Source organism: Stegostoma tigrinum, chromosome 4 (genome assembly GCF_030684315.1).
Source record: "Stegostoma tigrinum isolate sSteTig4 chromosome 4, sSteTig4.hap1, whole genome shotgun sequence".
In the NCBI taxonomy this organism is placed as follows: Eukaryota; Metazoa; Chordata; class Chondrichthyes; order Orectolobiformes; family Stegostomatidae; genus Stegostoma; species Stegostoma tigrinum.
Genome location: NC_081357.1, coordinates 72,745,529 through 72,770,590, shown reverse-complemented (window position 1 = coordinate 72,770,590; position 25,062 = coordinate 72,745,529). Strand labels below are relative to the sequence as shown.

Genomic DNA, 25,062 nt, shown 5'->3' with positions numbered 1-25,062 from the left:
AACCTGTCTCTGCCTCCCTAACCGGTTCTTCCTCTCACCCATCCCTTCCCCCCACCCCAAGCCGCACCCCCAGCTACCTACTAACCTCATCCCACCTCCTTGACCTGTCCGTCTTCCCTGGACTGACCTATCCCCTCCCTACCTCCCCACCTACACCCTCTCCACCTATCTTCTTTACTCTCCATCTTCGGTCCGCCTCCCCCTCTCTCCCTATTTATTCCAGTTCCCTCCCCCCATCCCCCTCTCTGATGAAGGGTCTAGGCCCGAAACGTCAGCTTTTGTGCTCCTGAGATGCTGCTTGGCCTGCTGTGTTCATCCAGCCTCACATTTTATTATCTTGGAATCTCCAGCATCTGCAGTTCCCATTATCTCTAATACCACTTTCCTGCCTGCCCCTGATTCCCCGAGTGCTCATTTTTAATTCAAGTAGCTATCTATAAGATTTATGCAGGTCAAAGCATATTTTCTACCAATTTAGAGTTCATCTAAGGTGAATCTTTAAACAACACAACTGTCTCTGATTGCAGATAGGCATACAACTATAGGGGTCTGTGCCTCATTCTCTGAGTGGCTATTAGGTTTTGCAATGTGACATCTGTTAAATGCACAGCCCATTAGGTACACCCCATTACACCAGTAAGTTACACAGCATAAATAAACACTAATGGTGGAGGATGTTCGACAGTTCATATATTGAATGGCAAATAATTTTTTAAATTACAATGCATCAATTACTACAAGCAAGGAAACAGAAAAGATCATTGCCAACAAAAAGAAAATTAACAGGTTTGACATGCCTAGAAATCACATTACAACACGGACCAAAGATCCCAGGTAAGTCAAAGTCTTAACTCTTTCATGTTACTCTGTAAACTGTGGTGGAAGTGGAAGAGGACAGGAGAAGTGTCTGTCCTCAACATTAAAATGCATCTTAATATAGGAAAATAGGAATACGGAGAAGGAGTCAGCAATTCAGCTCTACAAGCTGGCTTCACCATTTAACATGATCATGACCAATCTGATCCTGGTCTCAACTCCATTCTCCTGCTTGCTCCTCATAGCCCTTTATCCCACTTAACATCAGAAACATATTTATTTCTTTCTTGAATCTGCTGATTGATTCTGCCTCTGCTGCACTCTGGAGCAGTGAGTTCCACAGATTCACAACCCTCTGGGAGAAGCACTTTCTCTTCATCTCAGTTTTAAACCTACCTCCTGACTCTATATTTGTGGCCTCCTGTTCAAGACTGTCCTACAAGGGGAACATCTGTGAGAAAACTGGCAAGGTTGAGTTCAACTGTGTTTTTCCCTCTTGTTGGCTTCCCCCAACATTTGCCACATACCACTTTATTAGCAATGCCCTTTCAGACTCAACCAGTTTGATTAATGATGCTGCTGAGCTACTGTTAGTGATGGGCGTTGAAATCATTGTACATTGTTGAGTACATTGCTCACCCTTGCTGCCCTCATTTGTGGGGAGACAGTTGGTGATACATGGTAATCAGCAGGAGGTTTCCTTTTTGTTTGATATGATACCATGAAACTTTGTGGAGAATGGAGTTGATATTATAAACTGTCAGCTCAACTCCCGGCTCTGTAACACTGTTCTGGCACTTCTGGTCTATCCTACCATTGGAACAAATGTGTTATCCAGAATATCATCTGTGCGGTATGATTCTGTGAGCATGATTCTGTCAGGCTGTTGCTTGACTAGTCTGTGAAATAAGTCTCCCCATTAAGGAACTGGACTCCAGAAGTTAGGAGAAAGAGTTTTGCAGCGTCGGTAGGGCTGAGTTTCCTATTGTTGCTTCCAGTGCCTAGGTTAATGGCAGGATATTGATCCAGTTCCATTCCACTGAGACTTTTGAGTGGTTTGACAGAATAAACAGTCTGTTAAGCCATTTCAGAAGGTAGTCAAGTGTCTTTCACATTGCTATGTCACCTAGAAGTAAGGGTGGCAGATTTCCTTGCCTAGAGTTATTAATTTTCATTTTTAAAAATGCAATGATGTCTTCATAATATTCAATGGACCCTGAATTCAAATTCTACCATCTAGTGAAGTTCAAACACAAGCCGCTAGCACATTACTAGTGATCGAGTCAGCATCATAGGTTTGGGATAAAACTGCACTTCCAGCTGCAGCACAGGCTTTTGCTTCCTGCAGAATTTCTAGGATTTTCAAGACTTTTCAAGACTATTCCTAGGTACACTTCAGAGCAAAAGATCTGCACTGCATTAAAGTTATATCTTTTAATGTTTTCATAATCTTGAGTTCTGAATTTATGGATTTCACTGAAAATGATCAGGTACTGTCTAATTACATAATTCACCTTACGTCAGACTCAGAAAAGGATGACACAATACTTAACATTTCGAAGCAAGGCTGTGTATATATCAAATATTAAGAAATGATTTATCCCATTTATCATCATATCTTATGCTGGTCTTATTATTGGGGGTAAGATCAGGAAAGTATGTCTTTCTGAACTTTTCACTATAATTACATCAGTATTGTGTTAAACAAAAGTTCACTTTTGACCCTGTAGATCTCACACTTCTGAAAACTCAGAGTTCATTGTGTAGCTACTCTGCTCAAAGACAAATACACCTCTTGGGTTTATGACACTCCTGTAATTGGCATCAGTTTGTAGACAAAACAAAAATCAGTGCGGCCATGTGAAAGTGAAGTTTAGTGAACTGAAGATGGCATCAACATCATTTCCTGATTATGGTTTTTTTGAGGAATTGTTTCTAACTGCTCAATAATTATCATTTAATTTCAGGGACCTTTACTTCATTTTACCATGGTGGTTTACACTTCATTCAGAGTAAATTGTGGGTTCAACCCATATTTCCTTATCCTAAACCCGTATTCGGGCTGATTTCCTACCAAACATAGCTTTCTCCATCGTTATGGCAGCTAGGCAGAACTGGATAAATTTCTCCAAGGATGTCGTTGGGCAACCCTTTCAACCCTGTCAGAAAGATTTAAAGATTACTCACTCTCAGAACTGTTCTTTCTGTGACAATGGGAGGACAACATCCAAAAGCCTTTACTGTTCTGCATCTTTCCAGGCTACCACATGGCATGCACCTTACATTACCCATAGAATGGAATCAGTTAACTGGAAAGCTTCTTCACAGCAAAACTGAATGCTATTACTCAGCCAATGCCCAAAGACAACAGAGTTACTGATACAAGGACTTCTACTGTATGCCAAAGCAAAATACAATGGATTCCTGAAAGCTGAAATAAAAGTCTATAAGTTGAAATTGTCATCAACTGGGAACATTAAAGAATACATAGTGATGAGTCAATAATGTGTATCAAGACTGTGTAATCATAGTATTACAGAGCCACAGAACCATACATCACGGAGACAGATCCCTCAGTCCAACCAGTCCATGCCAAACATAATCCCAAACTAAACTAGGCCCACCTGCCTGCTCCTGGCCCACATCCCTTTAAACCTTTCCTATTCATGTGTCCAACCAAATGTCTTTTAAACATTGTGATTGTAGCTGCATCCACCACTTCCTCAAGAAGTTCATTCCACATGCAAACCACCAACTGTTTAAAAATTTGCCTCACACAATCTTTTTAAATCTCTCTCCTCTCACCTTAAAGATGTGTCCCCTAGTCTTGAAATCCCCCTTCCTAGGGAAAAGGCAACTACCATGAACTCTATCAATACCTCACATTATTTTATAAACTTCTATTAGGTCACCTCTCAACCTCCAATGTTCCAGTGGAAAAAGTCTCAGCCTATCCAGCCTTTCTTTATAACTCAACATTCCATACCCAGCAACATTCTTGTAAATCTCGTCTTAACCCTCTCCAGCTTGATAATATCCTTCCTATAACTGGGCAACCAGAACTGGCTATAGTATTCCAAAAGAGGCCTCACCAGTGTCCTGTACAACCACAACATGACTTCCCAACTCCAATACTCAAAGGACTGAGTAATGAAGATGAGCATGCCAAATGCCTTTTCAACTGGCCTGTTTATATTTGAAGCAAACTTTAAAGAATTATGTACCCGCACCCCTAGGTCCCTCTGTTCTAGAACACTATCCAAGGTCCTACCATTAATTGTCTAAGCCCTAGCCTTGTTTGTTGCACCAAAATGCAATACCTCACATTTTTCAGTCCATTGACCCACTTGATCAAGTTCCCCTTTGTAATCTTAGAAAACCTGCTTCACTGTCTACAATGCCACTAATTTTGTTGTTATCCACAAACTTACTAACCATGCCTTCTATACTGAAGTAAAGAAGGCTAATCATCTTTAAAATGGACACAAAATCATAGAAAATGGTTCCCAAATGTAACAACACTACACTTTTGTGAGATACATCTTTGAAATTTAATTAAAATCCCTTAGTGAGTAAACAAGATTTCAAATTTAATCTACTTTTAAAAAAGGAAGTTGCTGGTCCCTGACTGGGTCATAGCAAATTTTAGATCTTATCCAGGATTATAATAAATTTCTGGTCTGGGACCATGTCAATGTCTAATTACATGATACTATGACTCAGGATTACAACCATATCATTCAAAGTTAAATGAACCATAATGTTGCACATGCCCCCATGTGGAAAACCCAGCCTTTTGAAATGTAGATTGTTAAACATTGATGCAATGAGACCATTGAGAAGTTTTATGAATTAAATAGCAGGAGACCAAAGTTTAGCAATGGTAAAATTATTTACTGTTCTATTATACAGAACTTACACTTCTTCAATGACATATTTTATGAATATATCCTTTGTTGTTTGTCTCCTTTTGGCTGCAATATCTAATTTCACGAGTTTTAGCAAAAGAGACTTCAGAATGAAACAGTATTTCCTCTCTGTGATGTCTTTATCTCTTTATTTAGCCCTTTGCTGCATTTTTGTTGCTTTCTCTTTCTCTCTTTATTCATTATTCCATCACTGTTCCTCCGTGAATCTACTCTTCACTTTCTAGTTACTTTGAGATTGATTTTGATATCCTGCAGAATATCTTTCTTTATAATGATCCCATTGCTCCTTTTGTACAAACAACAATGTTTCCAAAATCTGTATTCCCTGAATATCAGACAGAAAGCAAAATGCAAGCTGAAGGTATGGCACAGACCACACACAGTTATGTTGTATTAACTCCATCACAAAACCTAACCATCTCACCTCTATTTGCATTCATAACATTGTTGCTTTGGCGTGGTTTTAAGTTCTGGTTCCAGTAAACATTGTAAAGCATTGCTCCTAAGCACTGTTGCTTCATTTTATATAAATTCTAAATCAGAACACCCGGACCTATTGCCATACGCACTTGAAACATAGATAAACTAATAGGTATATGACTGTAACACTTTAATGGCCCCAAAGTACTTTTGAATTCCACATTCCTATCTACACTTGATAACCTTTGACTCCATTGTGCATATAACTCCATTACAAACCTAAGCAATCAAAAATGAAGATAGTTTTTGCAACTCTACGCTGTTTGTTACACTCAAAACCTCTTCACTCTTTAGAGCCTTTAATGGGTGGTCAGTGATGACTGTAGCAACTTGCATACAGTCTACATCACAGAGACAGGCCAATCAACCAAACTTAGCTATGCTCACCAACTAACCTAGCAAAGCTCATTCAATGGCACATTCCAAACCTGTGACCTCTACCAAGGAACAAGGGAAAGCGAATGTAATGGAAACATCACCAACTTGCAAGGTCCCCTTCAAGTCACACACTATCCTGGCTCACTGTTCCTTTACTGTTGAGTCCTGACTTTGTATATCCCTATACACCATTGACAGCAACAGTTAGAGAAGGCAGTTTACCATCACCTCTGTCAGGGCAGTTAGGGGATGGGCAATAAATGTTTGCCTTGCCAGCAACACTCCAATCCCACAAATGAATTAAACAAAAAAAAACTGTGTTGGCGTTCACCAAATAATAAAGAGAAGTAGAAATCTGTTGTCCAGAAGGTGACCATTCAGCCGAAATGTTAGCTAACAAGCAGCAACCAAGTCTAACCTCATTGACTAGAAACAAAAACAGAAATTGCTGGAAAAGCTTAGCAGGTCTGGCAAAATCTGTGGAGAGAAGTCAGAGTTAACATTTTGAGTCGTGACCTTTCCTCAGAATCTTTGTCTGTAGCCTTGTCGGTTATTACTGCCTATCCAAGTGATTTTACAATCCTCTAAGGGTTTCTGGCCCTACCAGCTTTTCAGGCAGTGAGAACTCTACTACGCTCTGGGTGAGACAACTTCCCTTGCTTCCCTCCAAATATTCTACCTCTTCCTCTAAATCTAAGCCCTCTAACCCAAGCGCAGTTGTGTTTTCCTATCTGTTGTATCCAGACTCCCTTTATTCACACTTAATTAGGTGTCCCACCTGGATCAGTTGCTTTGCTCCAAAGAAAAGAACTCCAGACTATCTATTGTTTCCTCCTACCTAAATTTCTGTTGTCCAGGCTGCAGCCTTATTGATTTCCTCTGTAACCCTTTCTACTGCAGACACATCTAACTCATAGTTTGATGACCAGAACTTCACACAGTACTCCATAAAGCCCCAAACAAATGTTATATAACTCCAGCATATCCTCTCTCTACTTCATTTTGTGTTTTAACTAATAAACATAAATATCCCATATTTCTTCTTGACCTTATCTAATGTGTTGAGCTGCGTCCACTGATTTGTAGACTAAAACTTCAGAGTTCCCTCTGTTCCTGTACAGCTTGGGTATCCTATCATTTATTGTCTACTTCCCTGCCATATTGTCTTCACCAATTATCTTACTTTATATTTTTCAGGTTGAACTCCACTTGCTCCTGTTCCACTCTTTGACTAGCCTTGAATATCTTCCTACAATCTACACCTTTCTTCTTTAATCTCAAACCCAATGTTATTTCTTTAACTGCATAAGAACATCATCCCACTCCATTTACTCCTCCCTGGACACCACCAATATCTCTTTATTCTCATTCCCTCAAGCAGATGTTATGTTTCGACTTATACCATCATTATTAGCTGCTTTAATCATTCCATAAGGAGTCAGTTCCCCATTGACACCATTCTCTGGTGAATAAATATTTTAGCTAATTCATTGTATGATCAGTTAGTAATGTTGTATTTATGCCCCTATTTGGGTTCGTCCAAAAGCTGTAACAGTATCTTCATGTCAGTTCCTTTATAAGTAAATCAAACTCCTGCAGGTTTCCTCTTATCCAGAACTATAATGTACTAATGATTGGGACGGACCTCCCTATTGGGAATGATTAAGAATAGACAGCAACGTATTTGTTATAAAGCAAAACCGAGGCACCGGTTCTAGCGCCTAAAATGAACCAAGTTCAGATGGAGTTCATGCTGGTCTACCGCGTATTTATTACACACGTTATGTATTTACCGGTACCCACAGTAATTTCCACCCAAGGAGATGCCAATCAACGTTTCTCGGAACTTCAGTCAGGTCAGTTGAAGTTACTAATAACAACCTCTTTAAAATAATAATAATTCATCATCATTCGTGTCTCAAAAGATATTTACCACAATCTGTGTTTTTGAAATCAATTAACAAATAATTTAAACTGGAAGGTGTCTAAAACATTTGCATGTAATAGATGTGAACACATACACAAAATGACAAAAATCAATTAAATAAATAAATAATAACGAGGCTATAGCGAGTAACACGCAAAATGAAATGATTAGACATCTAAACCCGAAAGCTTGGGAACACAGCGCACATAAGTAAGAAGTCTCAGCTCTATCGTGAGTTCACAACTTTGGCAATCATATTTGAAATCTAATCCGCATCTTGAATCTCAAAGAAGTACCAGCTAAAATAGAGCAAAATCGGCAAAGTGGCAGTTCTTAGACCCGACCGTGCCACTGTGTCTAATGTGCACAGCAGGACTCACCGATTCGAACTCTGATCTCCGCTCACTGCTCAATCATATTGACGGCTTTTAAGTCCCCCTGATACTGCGGATGCTCGCAGTTCAAATTCTCCAGTGTGTTCTGAAACTGTTTTTGTAACAATGTAATCTTCATTCTTTAATAAAGTCACATGGAAATCCCTGCTGTCAAGCGTCCTAAGGCAAACAGAAGAATATGACATACAAAAAAGCCATGTATTTTCATAGCATTTTCATCAGAAACTTTCTGACAGTCCAAAAATAAACATACCACATAACCTATGAAGCACTACTAAGCAGTAGCGACAGCTGTTTTGAATCAATGACGTTTCCCTTGCACACAGCAAGATCCCACACCAATTCATATTTTGGATGTGACTTTCCAAAGTTATCAGGTACGATTTTCACAGTAACGGATGCAGGCTGTCGAGTTTTCGTTTGAAATTACTTTATTGAGAGAAATAAATCACGCAAAATGACATAGCTTCCTGTTGCAATCGAAAATTCAAGTTACTGCCATTAAAATGTTTTGGTGAGTTGGGAGAATTCTCCGTCTTATCTGATATGTTTAACTAAAGATGAGTGCAGGTCTGTGTGTTGAATATTTGGCATTCAGCAATTCTAAATAATGTGCATGAACAACAGGGCTGGGGACAAGGGGTCTGTGCTGTGTTCACGTGAATCGCCCTTTGAAGATGGCACATACATTGTTCAAGCAGTTAGTAAAGCATTGGGGATCCTGGACAATAGAACTGGGATGAAAAACATTTAAGTTTTGCTGGTCCACAACTACGGGACTGTACCTATTTGTGGTTATTACATTTCAGGAAGAATGCGAGTGTTCAGAGAAGCTTTACAAAACGGCTCCAAGGATGACAGCATTTTGCTATCACATTAGGTTGGAGAAGCTGGTCTGAACAAAGGAAGTTGAGGGGAGATTCGATAGAAGTGTGCAAGATAAGGACTGATTTAGAGAAGTTGGACAAAGACAAAGCTATTCACATTTGTTGATGGTACGAAAACCAGTAGGCATAGGTTTTCAGATGCAGAGCAGCTATGTGGAAGAAGTTGTGATGTGGTGAGTGGTAATGCCTGGAACAGACTGCCTATGAGGCTGCAAAAGCGGGGGTGATAATTGATTTCAAAGCAAAATTGGAAGTTGAGGACACAAATAAAGCTTTCTTAAAATTATTGTCACAAGTGGGTTTGATGTGAATAACTTTTTCATAAACCCCATAACCTATAAGATCCAGGAAGCCACACTTGCCTGGTTTTGAATGAAGAAAAATAAATTTTGCCATCTATATAGTCGGTAATACATGCACAACTTCCATTCCAACTCTCAGAGTTATATATGAGATATATATATGATTGAATATCTCAAAGTGCATGTTAAATTGCTAATACAGATGTGGCAGATCCAACAAAAATCCCCCTGCCTCAGAGATATTAATGATTTAGAGGGTCATCAAATCTCATTAAACTTCACAAGATATTGTAATTCTTCGTGTTGTTAATCTGGCATTAAAGCTCCCTTTCTAGATCTATGCTGCTATGGACTGCCTCAATGACTCGACTGTTACGGTTGACTTTCTTTCCTGTGTCTACAGTATCTATAGAATGCAGAAAATGCACTCAAGCACTCAGCATAACTTCAGGTCTTTACCAACAGCTAACATCATCAAGCCAGTTCTGCTCCTGGGTTTTCCACCAGGGCTACAATCTCACACAATTGCATCAAACAAATACTGTTTGTGGGGTTTTTTGAACTCCACTCTCAATTGTTCTAAATGAATGACTGTACACAAACTTATCTTAAAGCTGCTAGAATCTCCCTGAGCTCTCACTATGCAATGCCATTGTATTAAGACTTTTTCTCTGAAGTTTAATGACACAAAACCCATGTAGTTCAGTTGCATTTAGCAGCACAGCTGACACCAACTATGCTGACATGGCATCTGCTAATCGCATTGTGTGTCATTTTTAAATTCCTTTGCAATGATCTCTGACATGTTTTGAATGACCGACTGAAATCTTTGCAACAATTCCCACCCATATGGCCAGGCAGAGTTGCAGTTGACACATGTCTTGGAACAGCTAAGTAGAGCAAAACCATGCATGTCCTATGTTCCCTAGAAGTCACCATTTTCACAGAATGTCGATACACTGCACAAATTGCATGCACCGAAAAAATGGAATTCATCAGAACCTACACAGTCATTAGAATCAATGGGTATCAGGGGGCAAACTCTCCAATGGTTGGAGTTATACCTGATGCATCGGAAAATATCATGGTTGTTGGAGGTCAATCATCTCAGCTCCAGGACATCTCTTGCAGGAGTTCCTTAGGGTAGTGTCCTAGGCCCAGCCACTCTCAGCTGCTTCATCAATGACCTTCCCTCAAACATAACATCGGAAATAAGGATGTTCGCCAATGATTGCACCATGTTCAGAGCCATTCGTGACTCCTCAGATGCTGAAGCATTCCATGTTCAAATGCAACAAGATCTAGAAAATATCCAGGTTTGGGCTGACAAGTGGCAAGTGACATTCGTGCCACACAAATGCCAGGCTATGACCATCACCAATAAGAGACAAACTAACCACCGTCCCTTGGCATTTAATGGTGTTACCATTTCTGAATCCCCCACTGTCAACATCCTGGGGGTTCCCATTGACTAGAAACTCAACTGGACTCAACACAATGGCTACAAGAGCAGGCCAGTAGCTCAGAATACTGCAGCGAGTAACTCACCTCCTGACTCCTCAAAGCCTGTCCACCATCTAGAAGACACAAGTCAGCAGTGTGATGAAAGACTCTCCACTTGCCTGGATGAGTGCAGCCCCAACAACACTCAAGATGCTTGACATTATCTAGGACAAAGCAGCCTGCTTGATTGACACTACATCCACAAATATCCACTGTCTCTACCACCGATGCTCAGTAGCAGCAGTGTGTACTATCTACAAGATGCACTGCAGAAATTCACCAAAGATCCTCGAACAGCACCTTCCAAACCCACATCCACTTCCATCTAGAAGGACATGGGCATCAGACATATGGGAAAACCACCACCTCCATGTTCCCCTCCCAGTCAATGACCATTCTGACTTGGAAACATATCGTCGTTCCTTCACTGTCGCTGGGCCAAAATCCTGGAATTCCCTCCCGAAAGGCATTGTGGGTCAACCCACAGCTGGTGGACTGCAGCAATTCAAGAGGCAGCTCACCACAACCTTCTGAAGGGCAATTGGGGATGGGCAAGAAATTCCAAAGGAATGAAATGAGATGGACTGCCTGACATTGGCTTAAGCATTGGAAATAACAACAGCAAATTCAGGTCTGTCAAAACTGCAAAGTCCTCCTTACCAATATCTAGGGGCTCATGTAATAATTAGGAGAGCTGTCTCGCAGACTAATCAGATCTGACAGTCATACGCAGAATCATATCTGAAAACAGTTAGTCCCAGAGAACACCATTACCATCACTGGTTATGTCTTGTCCCACCAGAAGGACAGGCTCACCAAAGATCGCTGCAGTGGTATCTGGTTGGGAGTGACATGCCTTGGGTGCCCTTTATATTGACTCTGGACCCCGTGAAGTCTCGCGACAGCAGGTCAAATACGATCAGGAGACTTTTATTGTGCATTATCATTACTTTGCAGAGGAATGAGTACTGCTTCATGTTGAACACCACTTGGAGGGAACACTGAAGATAACAAAAATACAGAACACACTTTGGGCAGAGGAGCACAGTGTCAATCACCAAGAGTACTTCAGCGACTCCGTTACTGACTGAAACAATGGAGTCTAAAGGACAGACTGCTATCCTGGCTCTATGGCAAACAGTTAGGGAACCAGCAAGAGGGAAAAACTTACTTGGCCTCATCCTCACTAATCTGTCTGCTGGAAATGCATCAGTTCATGACAGTATGCATAAGAGTGATCACTGCACTGTCCTTTGTGGAGGCAATGTTACATCTTCACATCATGCATACCTTCCATTATGTGTAATACAGCATGTAGAGAGGCCCTTCGCCCCAACTCATCCATGCCAACCAGGCTTCGTAAACTGAACTAGTCACATTTTCCGGTGTTTGGCCTATATCTTTCTGAATTTTTCCTATCCATGCAGCAGTCCAAATGTTCTTTAAATGTTGTAATTGTACCTGTCTCTACCACTTTCACTGGCAGTTCATTCATGTATGCACCACACTTTGTGCAAAAAATTGCCCCTCAGGTCCTTTTTGAATCTTTCATCTTAAACCTGTGCCTTCTATTTTTGGACTCCCCTATCCTGGGTAAAAGAATTTTGCTATTCACCTATCTATATCTGTCATGCTTTCGTAAACCTCTTTAATAGAGTTCTTGTCACGCTGTTGGCAATTTCTTAAATCCAGTTGACAGTCTAGGAATTTAATTGCCTGGCAATCCATTCCTAGTCACTTCTGACGGCTGTGCTCAAGGACCTCCTGCTCACCCACTTTGAGTGAATCATTGTCTGTCTCATCAAATCCACCTCCACTACATTTTTGAACTTGGAGTTCTTTCTTGCTGCCCTGGTGTCCCATTTTCCTTGTTTAAAATTGCCACAGTTGTGTTGAACAGCTGTGACTAGTAATTAAATTTTACTTCCTTTTAAAAGGGTCAGGCTACCTTTAGACAAGAGGGTAGTTCAAGTGTAACAGTACATCACTTGTGCATGATATCACTATAAACACAAAATAAATGGATAATTTTATAGTGAATGCAACCAATGGATGAGAGGAAACTCTTCTATGTTTCAAGTTATTTTCTGGTGTTTGCAGCCTACACATTTCCAGAACTATCTGGCACAAAACCTCAGTGATTGAGTGTCCGAGAAACAAGCAAGTGTCCATCACCAGTAAACCCGCATACTGTCCTCCACCACCATGAATGATGGCTGGACAGCAAGGAGATACTGAACCAGGGAGAGGAAACGCTGCCTCACCCTCAGGCTCTCCTCCAACACCAGTTATAGGCTTGCCATTTGCACATGTAGCTGTTGACATTACTGCGTATGTAATGCAGTGCTGATGCTTCTGTGACCTTTCTCAGCCAGCTGGCATCATAGGTACTTCGGCACCTGTGTGGGGACGAGTTGCCTTGGTGGCCATTTCAGTGTTCCAGTTAATCCCTGCAAACAACTGAATGGTTTTTCTTAAGATTAATGCTACTTTAAACTTGTTTATCCTATAGATTTGTTTCGTCAAACATAAAACCTTCCAATTATTCTCATAGTACTTCAAATTCCATATTTGGTCCAAATCATATGGCATCCAGCCTCACATTTTGTTATCTTGGCATCCCATTTGTGTCTGAGTTTGTCAATAGGATCATGAACCTTTGCCCTGTTCATTCTCTCAACAATGATGAAAACTATTTTCAAATTTAAGGTCTAATATTTTCCTGTACAAAAAAGCAGTGTGGAAAATAATTTTTTGAAGTTTAAAACAGATTGACTTTACCAGTCAACAGTTTAGCAAGATTGATATCCATTAGACCCAGTTATGCCAAAGTAACACTAATCAAAATCTAACAGCTAAAAATCATTTTATTTCATTTTGTCTCAAAAAGAACACATCTTCAAGCAACAATTTACATTCTCAATTCTGTGACAGCTTTTTTATCATGGCTGACTGAACTTGCCAAATTTAGACATTAGCATAGAATTGTGGGTCTTGTGTGTTGCAGTCCTATTCGCAGTAGGTACTCGGTAACACCAAATTAAATTTCAAATTTATGTTTGTAGCTTCATCAGTCAGGCTTGGGTTCCAAACCAATTCACAGTTAAAACTTTGTCTGCTAATCCTGTGCTCCACCCTATCCCTCAGCTTTTACTTTTAATCGCATGTGAGTCTTTAGTAATAAATTCTATGAAAATTAATATTACTCATGTACACTGAAATGACACACACACTGATAAATATAAATTGCTAAAATATTGTATAATTACCTTCACAAGTACTAATATATAATACGAAAACAAATTTGTAGCATATGTCACTAGTCAGGGGCCTGAATGGTTTTCCATCCATGAGGAAATATGATTGAACACTACGTTTTCCTTTTATAAATTTCTGATTTAATTCATTAGTATATGAAGCATGTGCATGACATGATCATTCATTTCTGCGAACAGCCAGATTTACTCAGCCATGACAAAGATTCTCATGCCATTTGTTAATTATTGTGTTTCACTTGTTCATATGATATTAAACAAAACTTTCTGCTATTATTTTACCTGTAGCCCCCTAACAACTCCAAAATGATCAGTGAGAAAATTAGTGAGATTAGTAAAATTAGACCTAAGTAGCTTCATCCTCTGTCCTTCCAGTTGTCACAGTTCATGCTGGCCTTTGAGACTCGTTTATGTCTGTGAGGCCCTACCTGTTCAGCTGTATCTACACTATCTGTAAGCCCCTTTTGGAGTATTTCTTTATTCATTCATGGGATGAGGGCATCACTGGCTGGGTAGTATTTATTGCCCGTTCCTAATTTTCCAGAATGCAATGGAGAGTCAACCATATTGCTGTGGGTCTGGAGTCACATATCGACCAGACCAGTTAAGGATGGCCGTTTCCTCCCCTAAACGACACTAGTGAAACAAATGGGTTTTTCCTGACAATGGATACTGGATTCATGGTCATCATTAGATTTTTAATTATAGATTTTTTTCATTGAATTCAAATTCCACCATCTGAGGTGGTCGGGATTTGAACATGGGTCCCCAGGACGTTAGCTGGATTTCTGGATTAAAGTCTAGCGATAATACCACTAGGCTATTGCTTCCCCCTTGCACTACTCAGAAATATAGGAAAGCAACAGTTTGTTTGGCTGCACTAGCAATAACTTCTAACCTCCCAATTCTCTACTGAGAATTTTTCCATTTTTTAGCCAAGCTGTGTTGAGAACACAAAACATGTTTCCTTTATGATCCTTAGCAGCTGAGAACTGCACCATGCATTTGAAAATGAGATGTCTGATATACAAGTTCAAAATGTTGGTAGAATGTGATAGAAAATGTAACTTCATGTAGGAAAGATACAAGGGCTGCCAGGGATGGAAATAATTGCTCCCCAGCCAGTGACGCCCATGTCCTACAAGTGAATGAAAAGAATACATCCATGCCGTATTGAAGCTGGTAGACAATTCAATCCTTGATGCCTGTGCAGCAGTTCTGGTTCAAAGTAGTACAAATAGTGTTTAGTCACACACAACAATGTTTGTAGCCAAAATGCAGAGAACTATTTGAAATTATATGGTGTTCTACTGGCATTTGTTGTTTCTATTTTATACACCAGTTTGATTTAAACAATTCAGCGCCAAACTGGGAATGGATTTCTCATTAACATCACAGTAACATTTTGTACTGGGTTTAAATATAAACCTGCATTTGAATTAGCTAGGGTAAATTAATACCCATTTAATGGTCTCTGCTGGAATGATACAAAGTTTAACCAAAGAGTGAGAAGCTTTGTTTTAAAAGGCTTTAAATGACAGCTGTTAAAGCTCTCTTGGCTCCTCATGCTGAAATCTACACTTTCAATGGTTTTCCATCCTCTTGCCTTGCATTATCTACATACCTGGACTTGGTGAGTGGGATCAGGCATTCAGTCAAATAGCAAACAAACTAAATTTACAATCAATTGTTTGGATAGTGAATTCACCTTGTTGCTAAAACTGCTTTTGCCATTTGCCTACTGTACACTCAGAAATAAGAATCAGCTAGTAATTTCTCTGATTCACTATCAATTGATTTTGACACTAGACTATAAAATCACAAACACAAATACTCTTACCTTGAAAGGTTTAATAAAATGTTCAGTGTTTAAAGCTCCTGTTTTGATATCAGTTTCCCCTTGCTTCATATTGTGGAGCGCTATCACAGTACTAAATGGGATAGACTTCAAAAAAATCCTGCAACCTCAGACTGGGAACCCACGAGGCACTGTGGGCACCATTAGCAGCAGACGTGTACTCCAACACAATCTGCAACATCATACCCAGCCTGTTCCACACTCTGCCATTACCATCAAGCCAAGGGATCAACCTGGTTAATGGCGTACCCAAAGATGAGATGTCAACCCAGTGAAGCTAATGACACAGGACTACTTGTGTGCCGTACAGCATAACCAATTAGAGATAGGGCCAAGAAGTCCCACAACCAATTGATCTGATCAGAGCATTGAATGCTTGTCACATCCAGTCATGAATGGCGGTGGGCAATTAAACAATTCAATGGAGGAAGAACATCTACAAATATCCCCATCAATGATTGAAAAGCTCAAAACACCAGTTCAGAAGATAAGGATGAAGCACTTAAAACAGCTTTTAGCCAGAAGTGCTGAGTGGGTGACCCATTTCAGCATCATCCAGAGATCCTCCACATTACAACTGCCAGTCCAGTCAATTCTATTCAATCAATGTGATGTCAAGAAATGGCTGAACGAATTTAATACTTGCAAAGGTTATGTGCAATAGTTTTGGCATTTCACAACAGTACTTAACCTTTTATTCCAAAATTTGCAGAACCCTGGTCAAGCTGATCCAATGCATATAAGAAAACTGGCATTTACCTGGCAATGTAGAAATGGCTCAGGTATGTCCTGTAAATAAATGGCAGGAAAAATCCAATCTGATCACTTACAGTCCCATCAGTCTACTCTCAATCTTCAGTAAAATGATGTAAGGTGTTATCAACAGTGCTATCAAGCAGCACTTGATTCACCATAATCTGCTGAGTGATATTAACTTTGGGTTCTGCCAGAGCCACTCAGAAACTAACTTCATTATATCCTTGCTTCAATATGATCAAAGCGACTGAACAGTAGAAATGAGACAAGAATGACTGTGCTTGACATAAAGGCTGCATTTCATTCAATGCAGCATCAAAGAGCCTGAGCAGAACTGTATTCAGTGGGAATCAGGGGAAAATTCTCTACTCTTTGGAGTAATACCTATCACAATCAGTCATTTCAGCTTCAGGACATCTTGCAAGAGTTGATCAGGATATTGTCTCAGGACATCTTCAGATGCTTCAGCAATGACTTCCCATCCACTATATGGTCAGAGGCAGGGATGTTCATGGATGATTGCAAAATGTTTGGCACATTTGTGACTCCTCAAATATAGAAGCTGACATGCTGCCCCTTCAAAGCAATGCCTGGACAATATCTCTGTTTGCTGTAACAGTGTCAAGTAGCAGACAAGTGCAAGGCAATGATTATCTCCAAAATAGAGAATCTCAACATCAGTCCTTGACATTTAATTGCATTTCTATCTCTGTATCCTCCACTATTTGTCACGATTGGCCATGTTAAATTACCCGTAGTGTTCAGGGATGTGTAGATTAGGTGGGTTATAGGGGTGTGGCTCCTGATGGGATGCTACGAGAGTCAGTGTGGACTGGTTGGGCCAAAGGGCCTGTTTGCACACTGTAGGGATTCTATGATTCTATGAAGTACTGTCACTACAAGAGGTCAGAAGCCAGAAATCCTACAGTGGCAACTCATCTTCTGACTCCTTTAAATCTGTCCACCATCTACAAGACAAAACGATCTTGGAATACTCTCCACTTGCATGGAATTGGCCAGTCTAATACACTCAAGAAACTTGACACAGAGCAAGACAGAGCAACCCATTGATTGGCACCAGGATGACAAATATTTAGTCCCTCTACCAGGGGGTACCCAGTAGCAGCAGTGTGTACCATCTACAAGATGCATTGCAAAAATTCATCAGTCTGCTCAGAAAGCACCTTCCAAACCCATGGCCAGGCAAGGGCAACATATCGAATAGCAGATTGGAAATACCACCAGTCACAAGATCCCCTCCAAGATAACAAAGTGTGGAGCTGGATGAACACAGCAGGCCAAGCAGCATCTCAGGAGCACAAAAGCTGACGTTTCGGGCCTAGACCATTCTGAGATGCTGCTTGGCCTGCTGTGTTCATCCAGCTCCACACTTTGTTATCTTAGATTCTCCAGCATCTGCAGTTCCCATTATCTCTGCTCACAAGATCCCCTCCAAGTGACTTATCATCCTGACTCGAAAATTTATTTTTTTATTTATATTCATTTTTTATTAATGGGATGAGGGCTGGCCAGACAGCATTCATTACCCACCCCTAATTGCTCAGAGGGCATTAAGAGTCACCACAATGCCATTCGTTCACTGTTGTTGAACTTACAGCACTCACTCCCAGGCAACATTGTGGGTGTACCTACACCAGTTGGAATACAGCAGTGCAAAAAGGCAGCTAACCAACACATTCTCGAGGACAACTCTGAATAGACAATTAATACTGTCAAAATCAGAGATCCCTATAACCTCTAAATGAATAAAAAGGACTGTTGGTATTCCCTGTCTTTGAAGTTTGCATCATGCATAGACAGGGTGGTTAAGAAGGCATTTAGCATGCTTGCCTTCCTTGCGCAGATCTTTGAATATAGGAGTTGGAACATTATATTGAGGATGTACAAGATGTTGATGAGGCCTCCTCTGGAATACTGTGACCAGTTCGGGCACCCACTTATACAAAGGATATTATCAAGCTGGAGAAGGCTCAGAAAAGATGTACCAGGATGGTGTTGGGAATACAGGGTTTGAGTCCTAAGTGGAGGCTGGATAGACTGGGATTTTTTTTCACTGGAGCATTGTCAAGTTGAGAGGTGACCTTATAAAATAATGAGGGATAAGGTGAGTGGCAGGTGTCTTTTCCCTAGGGTGACGGATTTCAAGTTTAGGGAGCATATTTTTAAGGTGAGAGGAGAAAGATTTAAAAAAAAGGGGTTTTTTTTTACACTGAGTGGTTCATGGGAGCAATGAACTTTCAGAGGAAGTGGTGGATGCAAGTATAATTACAACATTTAAAAGACATTTAGACAAGTACATCAATAAGAAATGTTTGGAAGGATATGGGCCAAGCGCAGGCAGGTGGGACCAGTTTAGTTTGGGATTATGGTCGGCAGAAACCAGTTGGACTCAAGGGTCTGTTTCTCTGCTGTATGACTCGATGTGTTCCATGACCTCCTGCTGGTCTTTCGCCCCCTTTGAGAATATTCTGCACCTTCTCAGAGATTTCCTTGACCCTGGCAACCAGGGGGTAAGGCCCCATTCTGATATCTCATCACTGGTGGCAGTAATGTCTGTCTGTGCCTGACTAGAGAGGCCCCTATCACAACTGATCACTTGGAACCTGATGTACCTCTTGTTACAATAGAGCCAGTCTTGATACCAGAAACTTGGCTGTCAGTATTACGTTCCCCTAAGAGTCCATCACCCCTTACAATTTCCAACTCAGCGTACTTGTTTGAGATGTAGATAGCCACAGGAGACTCCTACATTACCTGCCTACCTCTCCACCTTTCCCTGACATAACCCATCTACCTGACCGTATCTGCTGTTTCCCTACCTTTCTGAAGCTGCCATCCATTTCACTCCCTGTTTTCTGTAAATTCATTTCATCTAACTGCCGTTCCAAACTATCCATGCAATCTAATAGGATTCACAACCAAACAGGCTCCTTGAAGACATAATTATCAGTAACATTGAAATTCTCCCTAATCTCCCACATCTGACAGGAAGAGAACATTGCTCTATGAAAGACTGTCTTTGAGCATTAACAATCTATAGACCCTGAAAGCAGCACAGTCTTACTGCTCTAAAAACACTGCTCCAGAACAACTTAGTACCTATGTTTTACATTTTAAAATAATACTTAATCGAGAGACAGATCTCAAGAAAACATGAACAAGAAAATATTACCCTGCTCACAATTGTAGATTTACAAAAAAAAGAGTATGGCCAGACTTAAAGAAAGCACATTTAGTTGTCCTTCTGCTGTGAGCTCCCAATACTGAGGTTTCTTCAAAGTCAGCTGTGAATTTCAGTGTTTGTTTATTTTTCCTAGACCAAACTACAATGTCCAGAGATGCTTGAAACTAAACAGCACAAGGCAGTCAGTTGTGAAAACGTGGTCAGTCAGTTCACCTCCCACATGGTACCTGCTCTCCCTCTTGTTTTAAATTACTGTTGTTTTTATCTCTTTCCCCCCCAAAGTTCCAAAACAATGCCAACAATTTATAAAACATTAATTACTGCTCGAAGAAATCAAGGAAATCAGCTCCAACACTGAAAAAACCTCAAAACAGGAGCACCTCTTACAGCCATAGTTTTCTCCTGTCCTCCATCTTAGATTACTCACCATCAGTTTCTCCTCCAATTTGTTACTTTTCAGCAGCATCGTGACCCAGAAATTTCTCCAAGGTTAGTATATCTTACATCAGGAAATGCAAAGAGGATTGACTTCCTCAAGAGGTTTTGGATAATATTTTGGTCGTGATGATGCATTCTTGGCTAGCAAACAGCTGAGAAAGTTAGAATAGAGGAGAATCCACACAGTGTGGAAACAGGCCACTCGGCCCAACGTGGCCACATCGACCCTCTGAGCAGCATCCACCCAGGCCCACCCTCCCTGCACTATCTCTGTAACCTTGCATTTCCCATGGCTAACATGTCTAAACAAATATCCCTGAACACTGCAGGATAATTTAGCATGGCCAATCCACCTAACTTGCACATCTTTGGACTGTGGGAGGAAACCAGACAAAAGGGAGGAAACCCATGCAGACACGGGGAGAACGTGCAAAAGTTGCGCTTCTTTTTATTTGAAAGAATACTTCCAAATACTTTATTCTTGCACCTCCAATTGCCTTCTAAAGAATACACAGATTTACACTTAGCAGAGTACATCCTATCCTGATCATTGCAGGAGAGTTTCAATTATGCTTTGGTGTTTGGTAACACAATGTTCCACTTACGCTTTTAGCAACACGCTGTGAAAAACCTTAAATGTGTGACTGCTCATAGTGCCCTTCAGCCCAGACATCAGGCAACACAGCTAAATTCCCTTTTTTAGCGTAAAGTCTCAAAATAGGCTTTGAACTAACCAAGTACAAAAATATACTTATTATCTTTTCAATGTAGTTTCTATTTATTAATGTAATGTTATATAAGATAGTTATAATTAAAGATATAGATTGCCTATAAACCTTACTAAACCTACAAAAAATAGTTTTATTCTATTACTCAAGTGGTAGAAATATCATACATACTTGTAATATTACAACAGGTGTGGATATCTGCATTAATAGTTGCTAACTCGACAAAACTACACTAAAAACTGAAGGGCAAGTGTAAATTAACCCAGACACTGATGAGAAGCTTTTAAATACAATTATGCTTAAGCTAGCATCAGACTAGTTGCTTTCACTTCAGCATTGTATCTAGTTCTAGCCATTAGCCTTGGTAAAATACTTGAAAGTTTTGGTGAGGTCATAGAAGAGATTTACTGCAATTGTTCCAGAGCAGATGAATTACAGGAACATGAATAGAGTAGTGGAACTCAAGTTGTCCTTCTTAGACTCAAGAAGGCAAAGAGGAGTTTTGACAGAAGTGTGAAAAATCATGAAAGCTTTATATAGAATTAGTGAAGAAAACTTTCTGATGCGCGAGGGATCAATAGTGAGACAGCTGAATTTTAATGTGTTTAATTAAAAAGAATCACAGGTGACCATATTTGAATGCATAGAAAATATACAATACAATGGATGAAATGTTGTAAATAGGAATGATATGATTGTGATCATGGAGACTTGGCTATGGTGTAAACAAAGCTGGGAGCTGAACATTCAGGGTATTTAATTTTTATTCAGGAAAAATAGAACAGAAGATCGGTGACATTGTTAGCAGAAGATGAAATCAGTGCAATAGCGAGAGATGATGTTTGTATAGGAAATCTATATGTATAATCAGTTGAGGTCAAACTAAGAAGGAACAAGTGGCGGAAAGTGCTGGAAGTTATCTCAGATTCTCCAGCATCTGCAGTTGCTATTATCTCTGATATCCATTTAACATCTGTGTCCAGTCAGCAATGTACAAAACTCAATGCTGAGGTCGAGGCACAATGCTTAAGCAGTCCAGACAAATGCCTAAAAGAAGCATTCGGTCCTTTAAATATGTTAATAAGTTTGAATGACAGTTGAATAATCCTTTATAAATTCTGCTCCTACTCTTCTGTGACCTGAAGACAATCAATTCAAAGTGAGTTTAGTTGGGTAGTTTGGAATATGATCTCTCAACTTTAATTAAATTATGCTAGGGCTATTTTTCAGTCCCATTCCATCTTCTCTGATTGTGATTTTTTTTCAGAGTCAGTGCAAGAAGTGTTTCTAGTATTCAGTTATCACGTGAATGTGCAATTTGATAGAATGTGATTAGATATGAGGTCTAGATGTGTAATTTATGTCATGACCTGCTGCAGCAACATTTGCAATCAAAACACAGGAGATAAACAAGATAATAAAATGTGAGGCTGGATGAACACAGCAGGCCAAGCAGCATCTCAGGAGCACAAAAGCTGACGTTTCGGGCCTAGACCCTTCATCAGAGAGGGGGATGGGGAGAGGGAGCTGGTATAAATAGGGAGAGAGGGGGAGGCGGACCGAAGATGGAGAGTAAAGAAGATAGGTGGAGAGAGTATAGGTGGGGAGGTAGGGAGGGGATAGGTCAGTCCAGGGAAGATGGACAGGTCAAGGAGGTGGGATGAGGTTAGTAGGTAGATGGGGGTGCGGCTTGGGGTGGGAGGAAGGGATGGGTGAGAGGAAGAACTGGTTAGGGAGGCAGAGACAGGTTGGACTGGTTTTGGGATGCAGTGGGTGGGGGGGAAGAACTGGGCTGGTTGTGTGGTGCAGTGGGGGGAGGGTACGAACGAGGGGGATCCTCTTAGGGCAGTTGTGGCGGGGGCGGGGTGTGAGGGATGTGTTGCGGGAAATACGGGAGACGCGGTCAAGGGCGTTCTCGATCACTGTGGGGTAAAGTTGCGATCCTTAAAGAACTTGGACATCTGGGATGTGCGGGAGTGGAATGTCTTATCGTGGGAGCAGATGCGGCGGAGGCGGAGGAATTGGGAATAGGGGATGGAATTTTTGCAGGAGGGTGGGTGGGAGGAGGTGTATTCTAGGTAGCTGTGGGAGTCGGTGGGCTTGAAATGGACATCAGTTAAAAGCTGGTTGCCTGAGATGGAGACTGAGAGGTCCAGGAAGGTGAGGGATGTGCTGGAGATGGCCCAGGTGAACTGAAGGTTGGGGTGGAAGGTGTTGGTGAAGTGGATGAACTGTTCGAGCTCCTCTGGGGAGCAAGAGGCGGCGCCGATACAGTCATCAATGTAATGGAGGAAGAGGTGGGGTTTGGGGCCTGTGTAGGTGCGGAAGAGGGACTGTTCCTCATAACCTACAAAGAGGCAGGCATAGCTGGGGCCCATGCGGGTGCCCATGGCCACCCTCTTAGTCTGTAGGAAGTGGGAGGAGTCAAAAGTGAAGTTGTTGAGGGTGAGGACGAGTTCAGCTATGCGGATGAGAGTGTCGGTGGAGGGAGACTGGTCGGGCCTGCGGGACAGGAAGAAGCGGAGGGCCTTGAGGCCATCTGCATGCGGAATGCAGGTGTATAGGGACTGGACGTCCATGGTGAATATGAGGTGTTGGGGGCCAGGGAATTGGAAGTCCTGGAGGAGGTGGAGGGCGTGGGTGGTGTCACGGACGTAGGTGGGGAGTTCCTGGACCAAAGGGGAGAAAATGGAGTCCAGATAGGTGGAGATGAGTTCGGTGGGGCAGGAGCAGGCTGAGACGATGGGTCAACCAGGGCAGGCAGGTTTGTGGATTTTGGGAAGGAGACATTCCACTCCCGCACATGCCAGATGTGCAAGTTCTTTAAGGACCGCAACTTTCCCCCCACAGTGATCGAGAACGCCCTTGACTGCGTCTCCTGTATTTCCCGCAACACATCCCTCACACCCCGCCCCCGCCACAACCGCCCTAAGAGGATCCCCCTCGTTCTCACACACCACCCTACCAACCTCCGGATACAACGCATCATCCTCCGACACTTTCGCCATTTACAATCCGACCCCACCACCCAAGACATTTTTCCATCCCCACCCCTGTCTGCTTTCCGGAGAGATCACTCTCTCTGTGACTCCCTTGTTCGCTCCACACTGCCCTCCACCCCACCACACCCGGCACCTTCCCCTGCAACCGCAGGAAATGCTACACTTGCCCCCACACCTCCTCCCTCACCCCTATCCCAGGCCCCAAGATGACATTCCACATTAAGCAGAGGTTCACCTGCACATCTGCCAATGTGGTATACTGCATCCACTGTACCCGGTGCGGCTTCCTCTACATTGGGGAAACCAAGCGGAGGCTTGGAGACCGCTTTGCAGAACACCTCCGCTCAGTTCGCAACAAACAACTGCACCTCCCAGTCGCAAACCATTTCCACTCCCCCTCCCATTCTCTGGATGGCATGTCCATCATGGGCCTCCTGCACTGCCACAATGATGCCACCCGAAGGTTACAGGAACAGCAACTCATATTGCGCCTGGGAACCCTGCAGCCTAATGGTATCAATGTGGACTTCACCAGTTTCAAATTCTCCCCTTCCCCTACTGCATCCCTAAACCAGCCCAGTTCGTCCCCTCCCCCCACTGCACCACACAACCAGCCCAGTTCTTCCCCCCCACCCACTGCATCCCAAAACCAGTCCAACCTGTCTCTGCCTCCCTAACCGGTTCTTCCTCTCACCCATCCCTTCCTCCCACCCCAAGCCGCACCCCCATCTACCTACTAACCTCATCCCACCTCCTTGACCTGTCCGTCTTCCCTGGACTGACCTATCCCGTCCCTACCTCCCCACCTATACTCTCTTCTTTACTCTCCATCTTCGGTCTGCCTCCCCCTCTCTCCCTATTTACACCAGTTCCCTCTCCCCATCCCCCTCTCTGATGAAGGGTCTAGGCCCGAAACGTCAGCTTTTGTGCTCCTGAGATGCTGCTTGGCCTGCTGTGTTCATCCAGCCTCACATTTTATTATCTTGGAATTCTCCAGCATCTGCAGTTCCCATTATCACAGGAGATAAACAACCGTTATTTCAGGGATATAATTTAATTCTGGGGTTTAATGCTTGATTTGACAGACCTGATTGACTCTTCCAGAACCAGCAACTGAAGGGTAACAGAATTTAGGATGCATCTTTGTTTCTGCATTGCTAGCATGATTGTTAAATCCACATTG

General features: G+C 41.8%; 1 protein-coding gene across 1 annotated transcript in view; it reads right to left on the bottom strand.

Moving 5' to 3' along the window:
• Nucleotides 1-7,991, bottom strand: part of opn5 (opsin 5) — a 67,346-nt gene extending 59,355 nt beyond the window's left edge. Inside the window, exon 1 of the mRNA XM_048531747.2 lies at nucleotides 7,911-7,991. The gene's annotated coding sequence lies outside the window, so the exon portion shown is untranslated. The remainder of the gene's footprint in view (nucleotides 1-7,910) is intronic.
• Nucleotides 7,992-25,062: the final 17,071 nt, after the last annotated feature.